The 9,420-nt window shown below is 52.0% G+C and overlaps 1 long non-coding RNA gene across 1 annotated transcript; it reads left to right on the top strand.

Moving 5' to 3' along the window:
- LOC122231342 lies at positions 1 to 5,507 on the top strand. The gene is made up of 3 exons (XR_006208536.1): positions 1 to 87; positions 437 to 634; positions 5,249 to 5,507. It is a non-coding gene; the product is annotated as an uncharacterized LOC122231342 (long non-coding RNA).
- The last annotated feature ends 3,913 nt before the right edge of the window (positions 5,508 to 9,420 follow it).

The following is a 9,420-nucleotide window of genomic DNA, read 5'->3' as shown; positions in this document are numbered from 1 at the left end:
GTTCAGAGGGACACGAAATTCGACCACGGTGGCTGTGTTGTGCCCTCCTTCCCCCATCTCAAGGGACGTGGCCCTTCTGGAGCACAGGTGGGCAGGTGTCCCACGGCGGGCTTTGTGGCAGAAATGGCAAGGGAGCCACAGGGACGGTGCCACTGCCAGGGCAGCCTGTCATTCTGGGGGATTTGGGCGACCCGTGGGCCGTGGAGCACAGAAATAGAAGAATTATCCTCTAAGTCCGAACCCGCGATACATCTGTCTGGCAGAGCTTCCCTGTGACAGAGCTGCCAAGACCACTTTATGGGAAAGGCTTTACCCTAGAAGCTGTCAACCTCAAAGTTAGGAGCGTGCCCCAACTCCTGCCACTTCCCTAACAGCCCCTTTGGAGATGGCACTCATGAGTGGCCTACACCCTCCCTTAACCTATTTATGTTTTCAGTCTGCGACATCTCTTCGGGGAACGAGCTCCCTGAATTTATGGCCAGCTGCTCAGAGGAGCGTTCCCCTTGATCTGCTCCGTACCCAGCTGATGTGCGCGTTAAAGGAATCCCCTCGTGTTCGGTGCTTTGGGATTTGGTGAACGACTCTTCATCCTGCCCTTCCAACCCTCACGGCAGCATACACTTTAATTTCAAGGGTGAGTATTTCACCATGCCCCATGTGCTCCAGGTGACTTTACGATAGTACCTCATTTATTCCTGACGACCCCGGGAGGTGGCAATTCTAATCTGCATTTCAAAGGTGAGCCCACCGACCTGCGGAGGAGAGTTGACTTGTCCACCAGCTGGCACGAGGCAGAGGTGGGATTCCAGTAGGTCTGGCAATATGGTCGGTACTTGTCCCAGGAGGACCCAGCTACTCTCAGGAACCTGTTTGTCCTGGAAGGGCAAGAATTAAAATAAGAGACTTAATTGCCCCGGTTGAAAATAAGGAGAAGACTTCTTCCTCCTCTCCCTTTTCTTTCGGAGTTTTTTTCCTGTGTCCTTTTCAAATGTTTGGAAATCTTTATAACGGCTAGATGAGTCTCCTGCTGGTCCCAGAGCTCAGATATTTCCTCAAAGACCCAAGAGCCATCTTTTTGAAATGCAAACATCAAGAGAGAGAGGGCACATCACTCTCAGTTCCCGTGGGAAGGTAGGAGCCTAACTTTGGTGGGTGCCTTGCTCCCGTTTGCAAAACTACCTCCCGTTGCAAATTCTGCGTTTGTTTTTCCTCTGGATAAAGCCAATAAACTAACACAGATGGTCGCCCAGTTACCAGGTAAAAGCAGGATGTGTGACAAATGGCGCTATCAACACCTCTTATATGAGGATGAGTTCTCGTCGATCATGGTGTATAAACAAGGGGTATGTATGTAGATAATGGGTTGTGGCCACTTGGCTACCGAAGGGGACCAGAATAAGCCACCCCAAAGTATGCCCCTTTGGCAAGTGGATTGTTTTGAGCGGAAGGCCACAGAGGAACAGCAGATGCGGGGAAAACCTCTAAAATCAGAGCATAAATGGCTCTTTTGTCAAGAAAATTTACATTGATAAAGGAACATTCTGTCTTTGATAAGCGGTGATGCCCATCGCCTTCTGGTTTAATGCATATTCGATAAGAACACTGTTCCCTCTACCTTGGTGGAGGTTTTCTGGGTTGGGAGATTTTTTTTTTTTTATTTCACTTCCCCTACAGTCCCTTTGCCTTTCCAGTCATAGACTCCCTGTACTTTGAAGGTGTGCCTCTCACCCCTAAGACTGGATGCTCATGGATGTTCAGGTTCCCGGTCTCAGGGGGCGTGGTCTATTCTGAATTAAGCTTTGCTGGTGTGTGAACAGGTATCTGACCCCAGCGAAGGGTGATCCCTCCCTGCCTTCTTAGGTAACTGTTAGGCCATCCCACATTTGGGGGGAGGTTTTAGCAACTACTGCTTTAGCCCGCAGAGCTGCCCCCCCCCCCGCAACTGACATCACCCCTGTCTTCAAAAACCTTTGAGGTCTAAGAGGTGAAGTCACAACTTAGTCATGTACCACTCCCCCCACCAGCATAACTTCTGCCCTTCTTCCAATTTATCTCCCTATTCCTTTCTGTCCCCTGCCCCGCAGATAATCCACTCAGCCTTGCATTATTTTCAAGTGCCTTCACTCACTTCATTCCTTCTGGCTTGGAATGTATCCTCTTCGGGTCTCCACCCAGGCAAGGTCTAGGTTTTCTTCAAGAACCAGCCCACCTGCTCCTCCCCCTGCAAATATCAAAACAAGACCCCCGCCAGCACCTTCAGGCTGCGCCACGCTACGCACAGACCGCATCTCGAAGTTTTTGTCTGGTCGGTGTCCCCGGCTAGGTCTGTGACATGTCCTCTGCAACACACAGTTGTTTGAGGACGCCACCCATCTCCCTTTTGCATCACATCATCCAACTGCACCGAGCCCAGGGCCTTACCTGCCTACCCCACTCGGTGCTCAGGCAGGGCCAGCCTTGGTGACGAAGGTGGGTCCTACCATCTCAGGTGACACGTAGGCTGGTATAGGGTTTCCCAAAGGGGAGGAACTGAGAGGCTTTATGTTTGTTCCTCCTCCGCAGTTGAGGGTCACAGACTCTTTCTCAGCTAATCAGCAGGTGGAAATGTAACCATCCCGACTGGGCCACCCAGCACAAGGCCTTCCTGCTCCCCTTCTCTCTCCAGAGTAATAAACAGAGTCGTTACCAGGTGCCTCTTGCAGCCTTCTGTGCTGGCAGGTTATTTATATGCAAATTTGCCTGTCTGTGGTGGTGGAGGCTCATAAACATGATAACAGAAGCTTCTGGAGGGGCTGGGACGTGATGCAGGGTGGGGAGAGGCCCTCTAGCTTCTTAGAGGAGAGTTAATATGGGATTAGCCACAACCAATTAGATGGTATCGAACCCAAAGGGACCCAGCAGCTTAGCTAAACTGAAGATCCGGCTGAGGGAGGGGGCTGTGGCTGTCGGGAGGGCCTCAGGCACTGGCGGAGCCATCCCCCAGGAAGCCAGGCTTCGGGGCAGAGTCCCTGACCCAGGCCCCTTGGAAAGGGGCCCTGGGAGGGAGGAAGGGCACGACCCTGACCTTCACAGCAATCCTGGCATCCGTGGATGCCAGCAGGAAGCATCCCCTGCTCTGGAGGTGCAAAGGTATGACAGCCCATGCTTTCGTGCCCTGGTCCCTTCACCCCTGCTCACCTTCACCTCTGCCTGATAGACGGGGACCCATCCTCTGGAACTCCCCTGGGATGCCCTCCCCGCCCCAACAAAGCCTTGCTTAGCCTGCCCTGCTCTGAGGTCCTGTAGGACATGGCACACGTCCCCATCTGCCACTCACCACACTTTGTCTCCGGGTCTGTCCCCCATCTGGACCACAGCATCTGAAGGCTGCACATGGCATCATCCACCTTTGGCTCTCCGGTCCGCAGTACGGTGTTTGGCACAAAATAGATGCTCAGTGAACGTCTTGGGGGAAAACTGGGAAGGGAAATACAAAGAAAGCCAAAGACATTTGGACTTAAATGCTAACATTACTTGACTACGCCCCCCCCCCCAAAGTATGTCTCCTTAGCGCATGGGTTATTTAGAGCTAAAGGCCATGGAGAGCCAGCAGGTATAGGGAAAGCTCTATAACAGGGAACAGCTTTCCTTTTGTAGAGGGAATTGACATCAATCAAGGAAATTTCCATTTGGAAAAGTGTCTCCCCTGTACCTGGAAGAGGAGACTCTTCACAACTTTAAAAAAAATTTTTTTGGGGGGCGTCTGGGTGGCGCAGTCGGTTAAGCGTCCGACTTCAGCCAGGTCACGATCTCGCGGTCCGTGAGTTTGAGCCCCGCGTCAGGCTCTGGGCTGATGGCTTGGAGCCTGGGGCCTGCTTCCGATTCTGTGTCTCCCTCTCTCTCTGCCCCTCCCCCGTTCATGCTCTGTCTCTCTCTGTCCCAAAAATAAATAAAAAACGTTGAAAAAAAAAATAAAAAAAAAATTTTTTTTTTTAATGTTTTATTTATTTTTGAGAGAGAGAGAGAGAGAGAGAGAGACAGAGTATGAGCGGGGGAGGGGTAGAGAGAGAGGGAAACACAGAATCCACAAAGCCGGCTCCAGGCTCCGAGCTGTCAGCACAGAGCCCGACGCGGGACTCGAACCCGTGAACCACCCGTGAACCACAGGATCATGACCTGAGCCGAAGTCGGACGCTTAACCCACTGAGCCACCCAGGTGTCCCAGACTTTTCACAACTCTTATTAGTGGAACAGATCCTGATTTATATCTGCATACCCAGCCCTACTAAACAACTCCTATACCCCCCATTTTTTCCGGTTACCTCCCCACAACTTGCCACCCCGGCCCCAAAGCCCCCTTTTCCTTTATGTAGTCTAAGACGGAACAGGAGTTCAAGTCTATCCGCCCCTTGGGGGATTACTCACTATTGGGAGCTCCCATGTATACGTGGGATGAAGCACACATTAATACATTTCTGTTTTCTCTTGTTAACCTGTCTGTGGTCAGTCTAATTACAGGGCCACAGCTGGAGAACCCCAGGTGGACAGAGGAAAATATTTTTTCCCTCCCTACATGCTGCTTTTGTGATCTTGGGCAAGTGATCGTACTCTTTGGTCTCAGTTTCCTCATCTGTAAAATGGGGGTAACAGCCCCTCAAATGACTCTCCTATGTGTAGAGCCTGACCCTTAGTTTGCTCAGTAAAGTTAGTTATGTTTCCCTTGCCATTAACGGCTTCCCTTCCCACCCTCCAGGGCATCAGGTCACTGGTCACACATTCTCTTTTCTCTCAAGGGGAGTTCGGTCCCTGGGGAAGGCAATCAGGAAAGATGAATTCAGCAATCAGGAAAGCAAAGACTTGTGGATAATAGAGTAGGAAGAGAGAGGAGAATTGGTTGGAGACAGAGAATGGAAAATGAGCCACAGCTTCTGAAAGGGCCTTTTTATTGTGAGGGTGTCCCTGAGAGTAGCAGGAAGCTCGTGTGCAGCCACAGAGAAAAGGCTAGGAGTGCGGAGTGAGGAGTGGAAACCTTGGTCTGCTTTCTGGGCCGGTCAGCAAGCGGGCACCCTGTCCCTTGGACCCCTGCTCGGGGCCAGGCGGCGTCCTCCACCCAGGCCGGGGCCTGGACGTGAGGCGGGGAAAACGGCTGACTGCTCTCGATTTTCGCGCAACCCAGGGGCTGAAACACGACTTGACGACCTCCATTTGGACCTCGGTCTGTGCTTTCTAACCGATTGAGTTCTTCTTTCCCGTTTCTCTCTTACCTCAGGCAAAAGACCCTGAGGGTGAAGCTGAAACTACCCCCTCAAGCAATAATGACTACCCCATGGCAGCAAGACCCCAAGGCAATGATCCACCTGACCTTTATTGCCCACCTACGGAACCCACGGACCTTTGCCCCGTACTTGCCTTATATAAACCTGGAGGTCTTCTCAGCACTTTGGAGACGAGCTTTGAGACGTTGGTCCTCTGTCTTGCTGATGTCAGCCCCACTGAGAGCGGCTGCACCTGCTCAACTTGGGACCCCTGGACCCGGCTACAGGGCCTGATGCTGGGCCCCAAAACCCCATCTCTAAGGAATCCCTCCTTGAAGACCTCCAGGGGTTCTGGCCACTTCCCCAGCTGCTCTGTGTGCCTGTCACTGTGCTGTGACAAGGCATTATGCTCCGTTTGGCCGCTCAAGGGTGTCCTTCGGCCTCACGGAATGTGCAGGCCAGTAGGAGCCGTGCGCCTCGCTGAGTCCAAAGCACTTTAAAAAAAAAATTAAAAAAATTAAATTAATTAATTAATACAATAAAATTTAATTTAATTAATTTAATTAAAATTAATCTTAAAAAATTGTTTTAACGTTTATTTATTTTTGAGAAAGAGAGAAAGAGCATGAATGGGGGAGGGACAGAGAGAGAGGGAGACACAGAATCCGAAACAGGCTCTAGGCTCTGAGCTGTCGGCACAGAGCCCGATGCGGGGCTCGAACTCACGAACCGCGAGATCATGGCCTGAGCCGAAGACGGACACTTCAGCAACTGAGCCACCCAGGCGCCCCCCACAAAGCACTGATTTTACCAATGAGGGAGATGAAGCTTGACAGCCCTTGGGATGGGCTTCATCTCACACCGTGCTTTGTGGTGGGCCTGGATCCCGAGTCCCAGGTCGGAGCTCGCTCTGGGTATTTCCCGTCAGTGCAAAGGGGTCGGCCACCTTCGGTACCAGCCCCGAGGATCTTCCTGAGCGTCAGCGCCTGGGCCGAGGAGACTGACAGGCTCCTTGGCAGCAGAGTAGCCATTAGATTTCCTCCCTCCCCTGGGTTCACAGCTATTCTCAGACTGTCTGGAAGTCCCCACTCATGCCCAAACCTCTCTGGGTCTAGTGCCTCACTTCTCAGCACAGATACTCCCTGGCTGGACCCAGGCCTTCTAAAGCAAAGAGGCGGTCCAGCCTGGCAACTTCTTCCTTTGCCTTAAGATACACAAAAACATTGTCAGTTCCCCCTTTGGGTAAGGAAAGCCCAGGCCTCACAGATACAGTGGCTTGGCTCCCCTCCTGGGGAGGGAGTGAGGAGGAAGAGGGGTGGAAATACCTTTCATTCTTTACCAAGGAGCCTGCAATGGAGAAAGCAAGACACAGCTAGTCTTTCAATAGGCTATTCTGCCACCTAACATTCTTAAGCCACCCCGCCACATTTCTAGACGAATCTGATCATGTCTCCTCTCTGCTTAAAATTGTTCAATGGCTCCCCAGTGCCCTCTGGATAAAACCCAAGCTCCCACCACATAAGAACGTCATGATCTGGCTAGAGCTTACTTCTCCAGCCCTGGGATGACAGCTGTCCTTCCTCCCTCTGCTGCGGCCAGATTATTCTGGAATTTAACCATGTGTTTAACCCTGGCCGGCATAGAATGCTTCCTCTCACTTGGTCCCTTGGACAAGCAGTTCCTTCAGCCTGGAACACCTTCCACTCTTTGTTTTAACTCCTCTTCGTCCTCCTTCAAGTTTCGGAGCGTGGGCCTGGCACGGAGGGGAGACTCACCAAGGCTAAGTGAATTCCACCCTCGGAGATGCTCTGGAAATCCAGGGTCGCCGCCCTCCCCCCCCCCCCCCATTTATCCAGCGAACCGTATCTGGAACTTTGAAGTTTTTCGTATTATTTAGCCCACATATCAGGATTTAACCCTTTTTATGAGAGTGATGGCTTCCTGTTGTATCTTTAAAATAACTTGATGGAGGAAGTGTCAATGCAGAGGCAGCTGGGTCAGTAGCCTTTGCTCCTCACGTGGAGGTGGGTGGGCCTCCCCATCAGTGTCTTTAGTCAGAACCACCATCCAGGGCCGGGGCCTCTGTGGACCCCTGAGGGAGGCCTCCTCAGCACCCATCAGCATCACACTGAAGTCCCACACCTGGAGAATATCAGGTCCAGCCCGAGTCACGGCCAGGAGAGGTGGCAGAACACCGTTCCTACCCCCTGGTAGCCCAGATTCATCCAGGCCCACGTGACCGGTTCCCCGAACACCTTTCACTATAATTGTCCTACAATCCAACTCCCATCCAATCCGTGAGGGGCCTGAGAAAAGCAGCCATGGGGCCTCCCCAGAGAGGGCTCTCAGGGGCAGTCCTGTTGCATTGTAGCTGGTAAACCAAGTGGATTAGAATCCTGCAGGGAGTCCCCGAGGGCTGGAGGGTCATTCCTCCGCGACACTGTGGCTGTCGAGAGTAGCAGCTCCTTCCTCAAGTGCTGATAGAGATTCACTGCCTCTCCTTCCCTTTTACCCATTTCTTGATGAGAGGTACAGGCCATGGCAATGACTGAGGATGGCTCTAGCAAGTGCTGACTTACGCCCCAGCCCTTAGAGCTGGGCGTACAATTTGCCTCAGAGACGAGCTGCACCGTGGCCCTGATATGTCCTGCTCCGATGCCGGCGGACAGGGCCTTTGCTGCTGGCACATGATGGAACCTGACCCTCATGGGAAGGAGCAGCTCTCTTTCTCCTCAGTGCCAATCTCACAGCCCCCGGGCACTACCTTGACCGGTTGGAGGGTCTCTAGGATACTATCCAGCCACGACCGCATCCTTGGCACTGAGGGGCAGGGGTTGGGGACTCTGCCCATGAGAGTCTGTAGGCCTAGGTGTGCGGAAAGAGCCTAAGATAGAAGACCAGGCACCCAGGGATTGGCATTCCCACGGCACCTTCTCCAGGAAGCATTCCTGGACGACCACACCACACACGCATTTGCCCACCGGAATCTCACCCAACAATGATCGTGCTTCCACTTTCTCGGCTTCCAGGGCTTCCAACCTTGGGGTCCATTTTCTCCTCCTTCTCCATAAGTCTCAATATCACGTTGGTCACTGGGCAATTTCCATTTCTCCTAAGCAATGTGCTTGAGGCCATTTCTAGGCTGGTCAGCCTGGTCTGGGTTTACATCCTCCTTAGTGGGCCTCCAGACTTCAGACTCTGGCCCCTCTAACCTACTTTTCATACAAATACCCGAGTGAGTCTTCCTTACATTCTGCTGTCCTCTTGTGACTCCCTTACTCAATAATCTTCCATGGCTCCCTCTTTTCTAGTACACAGAAGCCAATGTACCATCTAATCCTCACCTGTTCATCCTATGTTTCGTCTCTTCTCAGCCTGTTTACCAGTGACCTTCATTCGCATGGGCAAACCGATGGCCCCCTTTCAAGTCTTCGCCATGGTTGGCTTTTTCTGAAACTCTCTTATCCCCAGATTTCCTAGCGCCACCATATCTCATTTCTCCTCCTACCCCTCAATGATGCCTACTCAGTTTCTCAGATCATTCCTGTTTCTTTACTTTTTGTCCGTATCTTAAACGTTGATGTTCCTTAATCTCCTGTCCTTGGGACTTTCTTCTCCCTCTACGTCCGTGCTCTCCTCGGGGGATCTCGTCCTGCTGCAGCGCTTCAGCCATATGCTACCTATTTGCTGTTGTTTATACATCTACATCTTTAGTCAAGACTAGTGGTCTCCAAGGGGGTGTGTACTAGATGATCTCTTGAGGTGTAAGAAGAAAGGACTGCTCATACAGCTCATAGGTTCGAGCCCCGCGTCGGGCTCTGTGCTGACAGCTCAGAGCCTGGAGCCTGGTCTGCGTTCTGTGTCTCCCTCTCTCTCTCTCTCTCTCTCTCTGCCCCTCCCCTGCTCGTGTCGGTCCCTTTCTCTCTCTCTCAAAAAGTAAATAAGCATTTAAAAAATTTTTAAAGATGCCTTACTCATCCTTATATTGCTAACATATGTTAGAGTACGGGTAAATGCAGGCACGTCTAAGTAATGTCAGCTGAACCGAATAGAAAGCAGGAGTGCTTGGCTGGCATGAGGTAAGGACGACAGGCAGAGAGATGAGACTGCCCCCGCTGAGCTCAGCTGCCCGAGATGCCGCAGCGTAGTGCCTGGCAAGTGCCGGGCAGTCTGAGAAGTTAGCCGG

The sequence above is a fragment of the Panthera tigris genome, chromosome D1 (assembly GCF_018350195.1).
Source record: "Panthera tigris isolate Pti1 chromosome D1, P.tigris_Pti1_mat1.1, whole genome shotgun sequence".
Lineage (NCBI taxonomy): Eukaryota > Metazoa > Chordata > Mammalia > Carnivora > Felidae > Panthera > Panthera tigris.
The sequence above is the reverse complement of the archived record's forward strand: the minus strand, read 5'-3'. Positions and strand labels throughout refer to the sequence as shown.